Raw genomic sequence first — 16,043 nt, forward strand, 5'->3', positions numbered from 1 at the left:
GCCAGTTCGCCGCGCGCAAGCTCATGATTCTGGGTCACGTCGTATCACAAGACGGCATTTGCCCCGACCCATCCAAACTTCGCGCCGTGGCAGAATTTCCGAAACCTAAGACACTCAGAGAACTCCGCGCCTTCATCGGCCTCTGTTCTTACTTCCGACGCTTTGTTCGCAATTTTGCCTCGATAATATCACCTCTGACACAACTCTTAAGTGGCGCCACCGACCTATCCTCCTGGTCTCCTGCATGCGACACCGCGTTCGTGACCTTACGCCGTCTCCTGACGTCTCCGCCTATACTGCGACACTTCGACCCCACCGCCCCAACTGAAGTGCATACCGATGCCAGTGGTATTGGTCTTGGCGCTGTCCTTGCGCAGCGCAAGGCTGGCTACTCCGAGTACGTCGTTGCTTACGCCAGTCGTGCGCTGACCAAAGCGGAACGCAATTACAGCGTCACAGAAAAAGAATGCCTGGCCATCGTTTGGACACTCGGGAAGTTTCGCCCCTATTTATACGGCAGGCCTTTCAATGTGGTTACTGACCATCACGCCCTTTGTTGGTTATCCTCTTTAAAAGACCCGTCTGGACGCCTTGCCCGCTGGGCTCTGCGCATTCAAGAATACGACATACACGTCATATACGGCTCCGGTCGCAAGCACGGTCGCGGTGTGAGCCGTTCGAGCTACCAGCTGTTCCTGCTCTGCGTCACCTGCCTCCTGTTGGAATCTCAGCGCTAACGCCCGTTGTTGCAGCTGGGTCGCAAGCCCCAAGGGTAGCGTTGGCCTGGCGGCCTGGAGCACAACTGGAAGCATCCGAAGGTCCCGGCAAAGCATGAGTCGACTGGTAACAGAACAACTTGTTTATTCTAGCATCGCAAAAGAGCGGGCGGTCAGGTCGACCGAAGTGGAGAGACGGCAGAGCACGTAACTCAACTGAAGAAATCGGAGCCTCTCTCGGCGTCTGGGAGCAGCTGCTCTTATACTCTCGGAGTCGAGGGGAAGAAGGAACGCCTCGGGATGAGGTCACGTGATGGCGGTGCTCGGGCACGTTTAGACTAGAAGGTGACGCATCCGCCGGGCCGGCGCCGTTCAGACCTCCTCGCTTCACATTTGGGGGAGCTCCTCTCCCCGGCTGCCGCGCTTTGACAAGCGTGGGCACCAACATGCACACACACACACACGCACACTTGAAGACACGTGGCATTGAAACATGCCTGGACGCGCTTGGCGGGGAGGCGTAGCGGCGGCGCCGAACGGGCCAAAATGTCCGCCGCTTTGAACGAAGCCCCGGCGTCCGTTGCATCCGCGCCGGCTATACCGCGCGTCGTAGGCGAAACGTAACGGACCGCCCCGCCGGGGGAAGGAGATCCCGATGGTCAGGGGACTGCATCCGCTGTCCGGAGGGATGTCGCTCGATGATGCTCATAACCGAAGTCGGGCGTCTTTCGACGTTTCTTGAGCGCAGCGCACAGAGAAGGCCTCGTTCTCTCGTTCAGGTTCACACAGGATACTGCAAAGTGACTTCGGGAGAGTTGCCATTTTTGTTCTCGTTCCCAGCAAGCGTTAGAACTACGCCGAAACTCAACCGCTCAGTCAGCAAGCACGGCACAACCCTCACTAAGCCCTGCCAGGCTCTTTCCCCTTTTATACCACTGCCTAGTTCCTTACAGTAGTCTAGCAGCACTGAGAACGCGTCCACAAATTGGAAAATTGCACTAGAAAGCACGTCATCACTTTGAAACACTAAACAAAAGCAATATGTTAAAAATCCTGCCTCAGTAAGAAAAACATCAGTAACAATCAACTTTGAGGCTGATTCCTACGTTAGGGGCTTCGACTTAAGCCATCTGCGTTACCGTTGAGACTCCCCTTTTTGTAACGCACCTCAAAGGAATATTGTTGCAAAGCGAGGCTCCAGCGCAGGAGGCGGCCATTTGTGGAAGAGATGGTCTGCAGCCATTGGAGAGGGCAGTGATCCGTCTCGAAGCATGCGAAGCGGAGATCGCAGCGAGCGACCGTACACTAGCTCAGCTGGCGAAAACCCCGTAGCCGCATGCGGCGCGGTCCTCAATGCAAACATCACCCCAGGCAGACACAGCTCCCAGTCAGTTTGTTGTTCAAACCACAAAGCTCTCAACACACGCTTCATGACGGAGTGGAGCTTCTCAACGAAATTCGACTGTGAGTGGTACACTGAGCTGTGTAACAGCTTTACCCCACACCTTTCAAGAAAGGCTGTCGTCAAAGCGCTAGTAAACACTGTGCCCTGATCTGACTGGATTTCCGCAGGAAAACCAACTCGCGCAAATATGGACAGTAGTGCATTGACTATCTCAACTGAGCTGAGTTCTTTAAGCGGCACTGCTTCAGGGAACTTTGTCGCTGGGCAGATCACAGTCAAAATGTGTCTGTACCCCGTGGCTGTTACCGGCAGAGGTCCCACTGTATCAATAACGAGCCGTCTAAAAGGCTCCGTAATGATAGGTACCAATCTCAACGGCGCCCTCGATTTGTCCCCTGGTTTGCCCACCCGCTGACAGGTGTCACATGTCCTCACGAAATGGTCTGCGTCCCGAAAACACCCTGGCCAATAGTACTCTTGCAAGAGACGGTCCTTAGTTTTCTTAACTCCTAGGTGTCCGGACCACGAACACCCATGCGACAAGCGCAACAGATCCTGACGGTAGCACTGAGGCACGATCAGCTGATCGAACTCCACTCCCCTGCGGTCTAGATACTTCCGGTACAGGACCCCACCTTTTTCCACAAAGCGAGCATTTTTCTTGGCGATACCTTCCTTGACAATGCAGCGTATGTTTTCTAGGCTGCCATCCTTCTTTTGCTCGGCTATCAAAGCCGACCGGCTGACTTTTAGCAACCTATTAAGTCCGTCTGACGTAGGCGCGATGAGCAAATCTGCAGATAGCTCTTCTAACTTTCCCGCATCGGTAATTTCCTCTACAGTATCTGGTGCCTTTAACGTTACAGGCTCAATTTTATTCAGTTCGGGCGTGCTCTGAATATCAGCTTGCTGCGCCTCTGACCCTTTCTCATTGTTCGACAACGTCGGCCCCGCAACTACCGCCTTTGCAGCGAGCTCCCGAACCTTCGATCTGGTTAAGGCCTGAACGCTAGCCTCACCAAACAAAAGCCCCTTCTCGCGCAGGAGGTGATCGGACCTGTTCGAAAATAGGTACGGGTACTGGGGGGGGGGGGCAGCATAGATGACACTGCGGCCTCCGTCTCAAGCGCTCCGAAAGGTCCTTCAATAAGCACTTTTGCTACGGGCAGACACACGCTATGAGCTTCCACGGCTTGCTTGATCCATGCGCACTCGCCCGTGAACATATCGGGTTCTACGTAAGAGGGGTGAACTACATCCATCGTAGCTGCGGAATCGCGATGCACTCGGCACTCTTTCCCGTTCACGAGGAGGTCTCGCATGTAAGGCTCGAGAAGCTTCATGTTCTCGTCAGTGCTGCATAATGACAAAAACACGACTTTTGTTTTTGTTTCCGGACACTGCGCCGAAAAGTGACCCGGCTTCTGGCACGTATAACAAACGCGCGCTTGCCTCGTCTCGAAGCGCTTTCTGCGTTCGGCTGCCGCCGTCTGCTTAGGTTCGGTCGGACTGCTTTCACTCGCATCCGCACTACGTGTGTTCCCCCCCTTTGCTCTCATGGGTGTGAACTTCGGCCTCTCAAACTTGGAGCCATATTCACCCTTTTGACCGTCCTTAGCTCCGCGAGCCCGACGCGTCACAAACTCCTCGGCTAGCTCAGCGGCTTTAGCCACTGTACTAACGTCTGGCCTATCCAAGACCCAGTACCGCACGTTCTCAGGTAACCGACTATAAAACTGTTCTAGCCCGAAACACTGCAGAACTTTCTCGTGGTCACCAAACGCTTTCTCTTCTTTGAGCCACTCCTGCATGTTCGACATGAGCCTGTACGCAAACTCTGTATATGACTCACTTCTACCTTTCTCATTTTCCCGAAACTTCCGACGGAACGCCTCCGCTGACAGCCTATACTTTTTTAGCAGACTCGATTTCACTTTGTCGAAATCCTCTGCCTCCTCTCTCTTCAAGCGAGCGACTACGTCGGCCGCCTCGCCGGGTAACAAAGTGAGCAAGCGCTGTGGCCACGTTTCCCGAGAGAACCCCTGCTTCTCGCACGTTCGCTCAAAGTTAACCAGGAACAAACCAATGTCCTCTCCAAGCTTAAACGGCCGCATCAGGTCAGTCATTTTGAACGATACTCGTTCTCCTGCACCGTGTGCCTGACTTCCATTACGAGCGCGTTCCATCTCTACCTCGAGACGCTTCATTTCCAAAGCGTGTTCGCGCTCTTCTTTTTCTTTCTGCTCTTTAAGTTCGCGCTCCTGTCTTTTTGGCCTCTCCTCAATGGTCTCAAGGCATTCCGACAGCTCGTCATCCTCAGATTCTAACTCAAGAATAGCCCTTAGCAGTTCTGGTTTTCTGAGTTTGTCTGAGACATCCAGACCCAGCTCTCTTGCAAGATCCATCAATTTCGGTTTGCGCAACGACTTCAAATCCATGGCTGCTCTGAATGCTGCTTTCTCTACTGCCTACTATTGTCTTGCCGCAAACTAGCCCGGCAGCAACGACAACCACAATTACCAGCTCTGTTTCTGACACTAACAAAAGCCTGGCAAAACTCAGAAGAAGAAAGTCCCGCACTCACCAAACCTCGCAGCCAAGAATTCAGCGCAGTCGTTCCGCTGCAGGCAACCAGTCATCACACAGGGCTCGTTGCACTGCTCCCGGATGGTCGTTGTGCTGCTCAGCATACAGTGAACTGCATATCTTCGCAGCTGGCCTCCGTTGTCGCGATCTCACCGCTGGCAGACAGTTGTTGTAATCTCAGTGCTGACACCCGTTATTGCAATCGCACCGCTGGCACGAGTTGTTGCAAATGGGTCGCAAGCCCCAAGGGTAGCGTTGGCCTGGCGGCCTGGGGCACAACTGGAAGCATCCGAAGGTCCCGGCAAAGCATGAGTCGACTGGTAACAGAACAACTTGTTTATTCTAGCATTGCAAAAGAGCGGGCGGTCAGGTCGACCGAAGTGGAGAGACGGGAGAGCACGTAACTCAACTGAAGAAATCGGAGCCTCTCTCGGCGTCTGGGAGCAGCTGCTCTTATACTCTCGGAGTCGAGGGGAAGAAGGAACGCCTCGGGATGAGGCCACGTGATGGCGGTGCTCGGGCACGTTGAGACTAGAAGGTGACGCATCCGCCGGGCCGGCGCCGTTCAGACCTCCTCGCTTCACATTTGGGGGAGCTCCTCTCCCCGGCTGCCGCGCTTTGACAAGCGTGGGCACCAACATGCACACACACACACACGCACACTTGAAGACACGTGGCATTGAAACATGCCTGGACGCGCTTGGCGGGCAGGCGTAGCGGCGGCGCCGAACGGGCCAAAATGTCCGCCGCTTTGAACGAAGCCCCGGCGTCCGTTGCATCCGCGCCGGCTATACCGCGCGTCGTAGGCGAAACGTAACACTCCTCGGTTACGGAGACGTTACCATCGGAACTGTTCAGTGCACCCATTACAATTTATTTATTTATTTTTAGCAATTAGCATTTACTTATTTTTAGAGCACAAGACCACAAGCTGTGATTAAATAGTCACTTTTTCACAAAGTAAAAAGGCACGACACTAATATACTCAATTTTGGTGCATAATAGGAGCAACAGGTGGTTAGGCAAATGAAAGTTACACTTTCAACTTTCATAGCCAGCAAGTCAATCTGTGGCATTAACACCAAAAAATCAGTCCTGTAGCACTGTAGCGTTTCTGGTATTGCTCCCACTACCTCAATTAAGTCAGAAATTTGTGTTGTGTGAGAAATGCCCATTACCTTAATCAGTAAGCACACTTGATTTTACTGATTTTTACAGTGCCTCTCTTTGTGTTACTTGCAGTAATTACACTATTAGTAGAGAATGTGTACACTTTCTTCTTTTGAATTTTGATACACATGACTCGCTGACCTCTCTGGTAACACTGGTATTTGTTTAGGCATCCAGGAAAGCTGTACGAGGAAGCAAGCAAAGCGCTGGTAACAAAATACCCCAGTTTGGCTGACAGCACTGGAACTGGATATGTAAGCTTTACTACTTTTTACGTATTGCTGATTTCCACTAAGTAATATCTGCAGCAGTTCGTCCTTTGATCAGAATTTTTTTTCTTCTACAGCAAAATATAGTAAGATAGATGGAACACGTTATGTTTATGGTAAGATTTTACTTTCATGCGCGATGTGCCTGTAGTACTGCCACAGTGTTTTTGTTAGTGACAGAGCACTTGATCTCTTTGAAAAATTACGGCTTATTAGTGACTGCTGTGTAATATCGTTTCATCTGTTGCATTTGGTACTGCACAGAAGTATGCCTTGGCCAAATATATTTAGCACGTAGCTTTAGTTCTCCCATAACTGCCGCGATTACTAGCGGGTTCATTCACATGTAGGCTTTTGATTAGCTAGCATGTGCACTGCCAGCACTCAACGTGGCTGGTAATGAGGTCTGTGTTGTTCATCTCATGCACGTAATGTGAACACCTGAGAGAGTATTTGCATGTTACAGTGACCCGTAGCACCTTGCACATGCCCTAACCACTCTGAACATTAATTTGCGTATTTTAATGTCGTGATGCATGCTTTAGAATACCCCAGTAAGCAAAACGTTATTGAAAGCAGCACAGGGCTTTAGAAAAAAAATTCACATTTTGTCTTAATGTTTCAGAATGTTTCAAAGCAATGCTATCAACTGGCAGATCTGCCAATTTCTAGCTCTGCTTTGGAGTAATAACCAAAACATATTAGTAACCATATTGTGGGATGTAATAAAATGTTGACATTTTGAACTTTCAGGATTCTTGGAGGGAATCGTTGCGCTTCAAGGCGAAGTATGAAAGGAGAAAGATAAAGATACAGCGTGGGAAAATTGTGCCTACCAAAAGGACTCCCACAAGTACATTGGCCAGTGGCGAGACAATGGCAAAAAGAATGAAAAGACCTACTGCTTTAAGCATCAGTTGCCTGGCGTTGGCATGTAACATCATTTAATTTGAAAGGTGTCTGGTACATTTTTTTTTCTTTCTTAGGTTGTTGAAGTGTGGGATGGCGAAGATGAGAGCAGCATCAGAAGCCACATTGCTTCCATGAAAAAGGAGCTTCTGAAACCAAAGGCTAACTTTTCGTATGTCACAGATTGCATGTTACGGACATTCAGAACTCGACGGGACTGGATTGAAAAGGAGTGCCCATCAATCCAGGATATCACGGATGAATATCCAGCTCTGAAATTAAGCGCCATGGTTTTTACTACTGTGTTTTTTTAAATGTCTTGTTGTATGCTTGGTTACCAAATACATTTCCCGTATTGCATGGGGGTGCAACATACTTCCATACGCATTCTGGCCAGGTTCGTGGACTCTCCTACAGTGTTGCAAAAGGAGGTGAAATAATGCACAGTCATAAAAACAGCTCTAATGGCACATGTAAAAATTTTAACATCTGGGAATGCAATGATTGTGTTTTATTATCTAGGTTTCACTGTAGCATCAGTGTTGTACTGTGGAAGTTTTACATGTTCACTATAACTGCCTCTGAATAAGTTTAAGTCATAGTGCACTTATGTTCTGTTTAGTAGGCATAATGGTATTTGGACTGTACTGTTTGCATTCATTGTGCTTCCATCAATCTTTCTTTAACAAATTGTGAGTTTAGTAGTTGTACGAATGCACCATTTTTTAGCGTTCTGAAACACTGCACTCATTGGAATGGCTACGCACATGGCTTGCTGGAATATGAACACAAGCTAGCCTTCTCTGGGTTAAATGGCTATGTGGCCCTCCAAACAACTCTGTGCTATGTCACAGCTACTTTGGGCAGCCGAACAAGGTTTATCACAGAAGTTTCATGACAAAAAAAAAACTATTCCAAGTACTCATGCTCGCTGTTCAGTGCTTGGATCCTGTAGCCATTAGATAAAAGAGGAGAGGACGAACATGGTGTCCTTTGATATAGGGTATCTCTAAAATTTCCCCATCATTCATTGTCATGTTAGTTGTTTGCAGAAAGGCACTGAGAAAATTTTCTCTTATACTTTGCATGACATATTTGTGATATGGAATGCGATGGCTCCATGCAATGCATAGTGATGCCATGACCAGTCGTACGTGCAATGGACTCCTTGGGTGCGATCTTGTACGCGTTCCAAAATAGAACGGAGGCGGTCCGTTCTTTGCGTCACGAAATAGGCGGTATGTTCCATTCCGTTCGTACAATAGCAGACGACACGGAATGATTGACAGCAGATAACACGTCACGATTGATGTCATGGCGCTCGGCACGGTTCAAATTGACGAATCATATTTGGCTCGGTGGAACGAACCGCCTCCGTTCTATTTTTGAACGCGTACAAGATCGCACCCCTGGTCTACGCAAAGTTTATGTGTAACTTTCAAAAGACAAACTAAAGCTGCTGCCTGCCTCATTGCTTTAATTCTATGCTCATAGCCTGTTCTCTAATTTTGAAAGCTGCTAGGGTATTTTGTGGCATTATAATATTTTAGGATATTTCAGGTGAACGCTATTGTTCAAGTGGCTTATCGTCCAATTTGCACCAGGTAAAGACTAAGTTAACCCACTTGTTAGCTAGCAGATAACACTTTCCTAGTAGTTCTTGCAGCATGCATTTATTTCCATCACGGTTAGTTTTATGCGTTCGAGTTGTAGCTCAAGGCTTCCAATATAAATTGTGCTAACTGCTTTAGGCAAAATACACTGCTTGTACAGCCAGAGAACTTAAAACAAGCAGACTGTGAGACGAGTGACTGCAATTTTTTTTATTTCCTTTGCTTTAGAGCAAAGCGCTAATGTAAGGACTGACCATTGTATCTTTTATTTTTCCTCCATTAAGCTTCACAACGAGTTTATGCTGCAAACAGGTGTTGACCTGAGTACAACACTGCGACCCCTACTGCGTGCTGTTGCAAAGAAGGTAATTGAAAAAGCCCAGAAGAAACGGCATCTTGAGGCATTTCTTGCGGACCTTAACAGTCGCTTGGAGGCTGCCACCGAGGAGAAAGAAATGGTAAAGAGGCTGTTCTGCATGATGATTCGAAATCACTAATATATGTTTAATCATGATGATCATGCTGAGGAAAGTGTACTTAATGAGTGAACTGAAGTAAAGGTATGGCGAATGTCATCCGTGTGGGAATAGTATAGACATAGAACATGATAGCTAATGTAGTGGATCAAACTACTCACTGGAGGAGCTATACTTGCCGGTTATACAGAGATCGCTTGCACTCCATAGAGTCCTGTTGTTATGAACTGCTTACCTGATCTTAATGCTCCATTAGTGCTTCTAACAAATAACCCTTCATAATCTATGTAATGATGACGGAAACTCGCTAACATAAAGAATACTAGGATGTCCACATCGTTTTATAGTAACTGTGAAAATTCCTGTGTTTTATTAGAAAGATATTTGAAAAATAGATTTTCTTTTGGCACTACTCTACTCATTTTCATCTTGGTCTCAAAAATTACTATTCGCACACACCCGCTGTTTAAATATATTTTCCAGACATCTCCAAGTAGGTGCTGTGGATATAAACATTTAAAAGGCTAAAATTTGCTACAAAACAGAAAGGGATTCTTGAAATTGGTTCTTTTTAATTAGCTGTTTGAAGTATTGACATACGAATCCTAGATAGACATGCCCTTAAGGTGCAATGTATCGTTTGTCAGGCCTATTAATGTTATAGCTACTTATCCTGGCGGGGCGACAGTGTATTGCTTTTGTGCTACCTTGTTTGACCTGCTTACATTCAGCACTTTTCCTTCCAGATTTGATGGAGACTGCTGCAATTTGTTTGCTGCCCTGTCTCGTTAAAGAGCGCAAGGAAGCATTTTTGACAACTGTAAGTGCAGCTGAACTGTAAGCAGTAAGTGTAGTGAGCTGTGGGATAAACCACGCCACTTTAGCACGGTTATGACTCAGGCTCAGGCTCAATTCACTACTTTATGGCAAGTATTAGCACTCTTAAGTGGAGCTGAAGGACATCTAAGTTACCTCAAAGATTCACTGTTTCCTAGTCTTGTTTATGTATAGCTAGTGACATGTCAAAACAGTAGCAAGGGCTCCTCAGAGGGAAAATGTTCATGTGTCAGTGACTTGCCTTGAGGGGAAGCCTTAGTCTGAACATCCTGTCAAAATACATGGGAAGGGAAAAAGTTTTTCTTGGCAACCACTGCTCCAATGTTAGTAAAGGTTGCTCCATTGAAAAGAAAAAGTGAAAATCTAGTGACTAAGCGATTATTTTCTTTTGGTTTTTTATATACTTTATACTTGTGCTCCACAAGTTTAACTGGACAGCACTGCTAAACATAATGGTAAAGACAGAAAATGACAGGACATGTGCTGTCATCATCATCATCATCAGCCTGGTTACGCCCACTGCAGGGCAAAGGCCTCTCCCATACTTCTCCAACAACCCCGGTCATGTACTAATTGTGGCCATGCCGTCCCTGCAAACTTCTTAATCTCATCCGCCCACCTACCTTTCTGCCGCCCCCTGCTACGCTTCCCTTCCCTTGGGATCCAGTCCGTAACCCTTAATGACCATCGGTTATCTTCCCTCCTCATTACATGTCCTGCCCATGCCCATTTCTTTTTCTTGATTTCAACTAAGATGTCATTAACTCGCGTTTGTTCCCTCACCCAATCTGCTCTTTTCTTATCCCTTAACGTTACACCTATCATTCTTCTTTCCATAGCTCGTTGTGTCGTCCTCAATTTGAGTAGAACCCTTTTCGTAAGCCTCCAGGTTTCTGCCCCGTAGGTGAGTACTGGTAAGACACAGCTATTATATACTTTTCTCTTGAGGGATAACGGCAACCTGCTGTTCATGATTTGGGAATGCCTGCCAAACGCACTCCAGCCCATTCTTATTCTTCTGATTATTTCCGTCTCATGATCCGGATCCGCCGTCACTACCTGCCCTAAGTAGATGTATTCCCTTACGACTTCCAGTGCCTCGCTGCCTATTGTAAATTGCTGTTCTCTCCCGAGACTGTTAAGCATTACTTTAGTTTTCTGCATATTAATTTTTAGACCCACTCTTCTGCTTTGCCTCTCCAGGTCAGTGAGCATGCATTGCAATTGGTCCCCTGAGTTACTAAGCAAGGCAATATCATCAGCGAATCGCAAGTTACTAAGGTATTCTCCATTAACTTTTATCCCCAATTCTTCCCAATCCAGGTCTCTGAATACCTCCTGTAAACACGCTGTGAATAGCATTGGAGATATCGTATCTCCCTGCCTGACGCCTTTCTTTATTGGGATTTTGTTGCTTGCTTTATGGAGGACTACGGTGGCTGTGGAGCCGCTATAGATATCTTCCAGTATCTTTACATATGGCTCTTCTACACCCTGATTCCGTAATGCCTCCATAACTGCTGAGGTTTCGACTGAATCAAACGCTTTCTCGTAATCAATGAAAGCTATATATAAGGGTTGGTTATATTCTGCACATTTCTCTATCACTTGATTGATAGTGTGAATATGGTCTATTGTTGAGTAGCCTTTACGGAATCCTGCCTGGTCCTTTGGTTGACAGAAGTCTAAGGTGTTCCTGATTCTATTTGCAATTACCTTAGTAAATACTTTGTAGGCAACGGACAGTAAGCTGATCGGTCTACAATTTTTCAAGTCTTTGGCGTCCCCTTTCTTATGGATTAGGATTATATTAGCGTTTAGGATTAGCGATTAGGATTATATTATATTAGCGATTATATTAGATTCCGGTACGATCGAGGTTATGAGGCATTGCGTATACAGGGTAGCCAGTTTCTCTAGAACAATCTGTCCACCATCCTTCAACAAATCTGCTGTTACCTGATCCTCCCCAGCTGCCTTCCCCCTTTGCATATCTCCTAAGGCTTTCTTTACTTCTTCCGGCGTTACCTTCGGGATTTCGAATTCCTCTAGACTATTTTCTCTTCCATTATCGTCGTGGGTGCCACTGGTACTGTATAAATCTCTATAGAACTCCTCAGCCACTTGAACTATCTCATCCATATTGGTAATGATATTGCCGGCTTTGTCTCTTAACGCATACATCTGATTCTTGCCAATTCCTAGTTTCTTCTTCACTGTTTTTAGGCTTCCTCCGCTCCTGAGAGCATGTTCAATTCTATCCATATTATACTTCCTTATGTCAGCTGTCTTACGCTTGTTGATTAACTTCGAAAGTTCTGCCAGTTCTATTCTAGCTGTAGGGTTAGATGCTTTCATACATTGGCGTTTCTTGATCAGATCTTTCGTCTCCTGCGATAGTTTGCTGGTATCCTGCCTAACGGAGTTACCATCGACTTCCATTGCACACTCCTTAATGATGCCCACAAGATTGTCGTTCATTGCTTCAACACTAAGGTCCTCTTCCTGAGTTAAAGCTGAATACCTGTTCTGTAGCTTGATCTGGAATTCCTCCATTTTCCCTCTTACCGCTAACTCTTTGATCGGCTTCTTATGTACCAGTTTCTTCCGTTCCCTCCTCAGGTCTAGGCTAATTCGTGTTCTTACCATCCTGTGGTCACTGCAGCGCACCTTGCCGAGCACGTCCACATCTTGTATGATGCCAGGGTTAGCGCAGAGTATGAAGTCTATTTCATTTCTAGTCTCGCCGTTCGGGCTCCTCCACGTCCACTTTCGGCTATCCCGCTTGCGGAAGAAGGTATTCATTATCCTCATATTATTCTTTTCCGCAAACTCTACTAATAACTCTCCCCTGCTATTCCTAGTGCCTATGCCATATTCCCCCGCTGCCTTGTCTCCAGCCTGCTTCTTGCCTATCTTGGCATTAAAGTCGCCCATTAGTATAGTGTATTTAGTTTTCACTCTCCCCACCGCCGATTCCACGTCTTCATAGAAGCTTTCGACTTCCTGGTCATCATGACTGGATGTAGGGGAGTAGACCTGTACAATCTTCATTTTGTTCCTCTTATTAAGTTTCACAACAAGACCTGCCACCCTCTCGTTAATGCTATAGAGTTCCTGTATGTTACCCTCTATATTCTTATTAATCAGGAATCCCACTCCTAGTTCTCTTCTATCCGCTAAGCCCCGGTAGCACAGGACGTGCCCGCTATTTAGCACTGTATATGCTTCTTTCGGCCTCCTAACTTCACTGAGCCCTATTATATCCCATTTACTTCCCTCTAATTCCTCCAATAGCACTGCTAGACTCGCCTCACTAGATAACGTTCTAGCGTTAAACGTTGCCAGGTTCATATTCCAATGGCGGCCTGTCCGGAGCCAGTGATTCTTAGCACCCTCTGCTGCGTCGCAGGTCTGACTGCCGCCGTGGTCAGTTGCTTCGCAGCTGCTGGGGACTGAGGGCCGGGGTTTGATTGTTGTGTTCATAGGAGGTTGTGGCCAAGTACTGCACCAGGGTGGCCAATCCTGCTCTGGTGAGGGAGTGCGTTACCGGTTCTGGTCACCGGGATCAGGCCACACTCCAGGCCTGTTTGTGCAATTTTATCAACACCCGGATCTTTTTTTTTAATCCGGTGGAAAATTGCCGGCACCGGGATTCGAACCACGGACCTCTTGCACGCGAGGCGGGTGTTCTATCTCTACGCCACCGCTGCACGTTCACAGCAGCACATGTGCTGTACTTGCAAACAAACTTATTGAAGACCCTTATGTACATCCAAATGGATCAGTATGCAAGAAAAAGATTGCACATGTAGATGTACAAAGCCGGGTGATAAAAAAATGGAGAACTAAGTATGTGAAACAACACAAATGTAAAAAGAAAGGAAACTCAGGAGACAGGTTAAATAATTAAAAGAACACATAATGTCACGCTACATTATAACTTGTGTGACCAAGGTAGTAAATTTCCTTGGATTAAAGGGTCACTAAAGCCTGGCTAATGCATTATTCCTTTAATCTGTACGCATGGAATGCTTCAATTATTTCTCTTGTTAGTTTGTTGCGATGACATGAGAGGATAATAGTATAATTGAAGATTGGGTTACGGCGGCATGAATGACAGTGACTTTGCAAATGGTAAGGCAGCGCAGACAAAGGGAATAAGTGGTTGTGCTCTTTGGTGGTGCACTGGCCACTCTGCAATTAAGGGACACTAACAGCTGATTTACCACTCAATCCTCCCATGGATTGTCAAAAGATCTGCCTCTTCAGCTGGCAGCACCACTGGGTTACCATCGTCGGCACCTTAATAACTTGTAGGCAACAATGTAAGCGTGATGGAGCACGTCGCTGGCGTTGCCTCTGTAGCGTGACGTGGTCAGGGGGAACATGCAAGCACCCACCGTGTTTGCTCAGTGACTATGGTGTTGGTCTGCTGAGCGCAAGGTCGCGTTATTGAATCCCAGCGACGGCGGCCACATTTCAATGGGGCGAAATACGAAAACACCTGTGTACTTAGATTTAGGTGCACGTTGAAGAACCCCAGGTAGTCGAAATTTCCTGAGTCCTCCATTACGGCGTGCCTCATAATCAGAAAGTGGTTTTGGCACGTGAAACCCCATAATTGAATTTAACAGGCAAGCAATGCTCATATCATGCCTGAACATGCGTACCACCATACACAATACACACACATAGAAAAGCTAAATGCCGACTGGAAAACGGTAGCACTGACAACCGCTAGACAGCTGAGAGCTCTCGCGCGTGTGAGTGATGATGATAACCATAATGATAAACAAGCGGTGCTCTTTTTTAGTTGGGTGCTGCAATGTAACAGTGAAAATCGTGATGTAAAGGCGCCTTCAATCACGGAGGGGCCTATATAACGGCCTATAATGGCGTCCTTTGCTCCGGCTGCTGCAGTGCCCACATGGCAAACTCTCGGAGCTGGCATCTGTAGGCAAAGACAGCAACCAAAATTTTGGAAGTAAACACGTCTTATACTAGAAAAATATGGTGCACAGCAAACTAGTCGTACATATGGCATTGGGACACATTCGCACCCTTTTCACCTGAACTCGGCATGCTCAAGAGATTTTATTTGAACCAAGGCCCATGCAGTAATAATTCGACAGATGTTCTTGAGCCTTGTCAGAATTAGTTGCTGCCACACATAAAATGCTGCAGTGTCTATAAAAATGATGAGCTCATGCTTGTTTCACCTTGCAGATATTTTAACATGCGAGTTCATTTACTTGCAAGGGTATCTTCTCTTATTGCTATTGCTTTTAAAATCAGTGCATCTAACAAATTGTGTCACTCGGTATTTGCAAATTCTTTCTTCGCAGGATAGGAGCACTGCGCACAGAGTGCCTACCGTGACATGCAGTGTTGATTCATGGGACTCGACACCCTTTACGGTCTCTCTGGAGGATATTGCGATTGAAGAAAACATGCTGCCAGAAGCCCTGTCAACATTGTTCACCCTTTATTGGGCGTTCGACATCGTGTTTGCAAAAGGGGTGCACAAAACGCTGGAAGTCATCGCTAAACTTTTGGATGTACCAAGCAACACGCACATGTCACCCCTAGCGCGTGTCGCGTACACCGTGTTAAAAGCATGCTTCAATTGAGAATTAGGCATGTCATTGCATACATTCATACTTGCATAAGTGTCTTCTGTTAAAGATATGTATTGCTTTATTTACCTACTTCTGGGCCAGGCGTGCATTTTAATCAGGCTCTTTAATTTTTTTTTGCCTGTCTTGTATATTATGTATTAATAAAACATATTTCATTGCATTTTTCATTATAGTCACTTCTTGCCTCCTATTTCCGGTGTCTGCCGAAGTAGCAGAACACTTTGGAGATATTCATAGCACATTTTTAATGCAGAAATTGCATTGCACGTCGTCGTATACGAGGCATGCCGAGGGACAAAATGGCAAGTTTAGTCCACTAGGTGTAATTCCTGAACCTGATCCCTGGGGATGAACAAATCATCCCAAATGGATCATCCTCGCTGTTGATCTGTGTGGACTAACCGTTCATCTCGTGGGGTG

The 16,043-nt window shown here is 46.7% G+C and overlaps 1 protein-coding gene across 1 annotated transcript in view; it reads left to right on the forward strand.

The window, feature by feature from the left end:
- LOC142567706 (sphingosine-1-phosphate phosphatase 2-like) overlaps nucleotides 1-15,790 on the forward strand; it is a 216,321-nt gene extending 200,531 nt beyond the window's left edge. The window contains exons 5-9 of the transcript XR_012825222.1: nucleotides 6,047-6,131; nucleotides 6,900-7,102; nucleotides 8,953-9,126; nucleotides 9,891-9,964; nucleotides 15,330-15,790. The gene's annotated coding sequence lies outside the window, so the exon portion shown is untranslated. The remainder of the gene's footprint in view (nucleotides 1-6,046; nucleotides 6,132-6,899; nucleotides 7,103-8,952; nucleotides 9,127-9,890; nucleotides 9,965-15,329) is intronic.
- Nucleotides 15,791-16,043: the final 253 nt, after the last annotated feature.

Source organism: Dermacentor variabilis, unplaced genomic scaffold (genome assembly GCF_050947875.1).
Source record: "Dermacentor variabilis isolate Ectoservices unplaced genomic scaffold, ASM5094787v1 scaffold_14, whole genome shotgun sequence".
In the NCBI taxonomy this organism is placed as follows: Eukaryota; Metazoa; Arthropoda; class Arachnida; order Ixodida; family Ixodidae; genus Dermacentor; species Dermacentor variabilis.